We start from the raw sequence: 1,889 nt of genomic DNA on the forward strand, positions 1-1,889 counted from the left end.
CAAGCTCCTCACTACTAGAGCTGAGGATGCAAACAACTACCAAGTCCTGAAGAATACACTGATTGATGGGTTTGGCTTAACCACGGAACAGTACAGGTTGCTGTTCAGGGACACCCAGAAAATTCAGTCTCAGGATTGGACTGACTTTGTCGATTGTGCCACTAAGGCTTTGGAAGGCTGGTTGCTGGGTAGCAAGGTTACTGATTACACAGGATTGTACAATCTTATCATGAGAGAACAGATTTTAAACAACTGTCAGAACCAATTGTTGCATCAGCACCTTGTCGACTCGGATCTGACCTCTCGCCAAGAATTGGGAAAGAAGGCAGACAGATGGGTCAGAACAAGGGTCAAGCAGAACCAGACTCAGAACCAGGGTGGTCAGAAGAAAGCAGACCAAAAGGGTAGTAACAAGAACGAACAAAATGACCAGAAGTCTTCGACAGGTCCCCAACAAACCAAAGAGGGTGGGGGTCAGGCTTCACAGAAGAAGAAGACTCCAGAAGGCCAGTCAAAAAGGTGGTGCCAATACTGTAAAAGTAAGACTCACTGGTTTAGTGAGTGCACCAAGAAAGGAGGTCAAACTCCTGCCACTGCAGCCCCTAAGGCACCTGCACCCCCTAGTACAGTCAGCAGTGGTAGTGCGCCTCCCAAGGCATTAGTTGGGTTAACCTTGGGAACCGAGGGAGGTGACGACTTAGTCGGCACGCTCACTCAGGCCGTCCTTGTCTGTACAGGGGATATGGACATGTCCCCTGATGCCAGTCCCAATACTTTGGGCAAATACAGGCAGACGCCTTTAATCAATGGAAAAGTGGCTCAGGCCTACAGGGACACTTGTGCCAGTGTCACGATGGTGACACCTAACTTTGTGGACCCTGGACAGATCATGCTAGGTACCGATTACCTAGTGACCAATGCCAGCAATGTCACTACCAATCACAGTATGGCAGTTGTTGATTTCTCCTGGGGAGGGGTAAGTGGCCCAAAGAAAGTTGTGGTTAGTTCAGACCTCCCCGTAGAATGTCTGTTGGGCAATGATTTGGAAACGTCACAATGGTCAGAAGTGGAGCAGAGGACTCACATGGAAATGTTAGGCTTGCCAGCACATGTCCTTGCTGTGACCAGGTCACAGGCCAAAAGATGCCCCACTGAACAGGTGCTGGATCCTGGAAGAACGGACCAGACACCTTCCAAGAAAAGGAGCAGTAAGGGTAAGGCCTCGCCTTCCCCCTTGCCCCAGGTCGTGGATCAAGTCTCTGAGGAGGCTGACCTTAAAGAACTGAGGGAAACTGAGCCAAAAGAGCTTGAACCTGGTCAGGTTGAGTTTCTGGGCTCAGGGGGACCCTCCAGGGAAGACCTGGGGAAGGCACAGTTAGACTGCCCCTCACTTGAACCCCTCAGACAGCAGGCGGCTGCTGAGGCTGCAAGGAACGCCACAGGTACCCACAAAGTGTACTGGGACGATGGACTCCTGTACTCCGAGGCAAGAGACCCCAAACCTGGCGTGACCAGGAGGCTGGTCATCCCCTTGTCTCTGAGAGGTTTCCTTCTCACCTTGGCCCACGAGATTCCCCTTGCAGGTCACTTAGGCCAGAATAAGACTTGGGACAGACTTGTTCCACACTTTCACTGGCCCCACATGTCCGAAGATACGAAGGAGTTTTGCCGCTCCTGTGTCACTTGCCAAGCCAGTGGTAAGTCAGGTGGCACGACAAAGGCCCCCCTCATACCACTGCCGGTGGTGGGGGTTCCCTTTGAACGAGTGGGGATCGACATTGTCGGACCAATGGAACCCCAGACAGCATCAGGGCACAAGTTTATCCTGGTGGTGGTGGACCACGCCACCAGGTATCCTGAAGCTATTCCCCTTAGGACCACTACAGCAC

This window comes from Triturus cristatus, chromosome 6 (assembly GCF_964204655.1).
Source record: "Triturus cristatus chromosome 6, aTriCri1.1, whole genome shotgun sequence".
Lineage (NCBI taxonomy): Eukaryota > Metazoa > Chordata > Amphibia > Caudata > Salamandridae > Triturus > Triturus cristatus.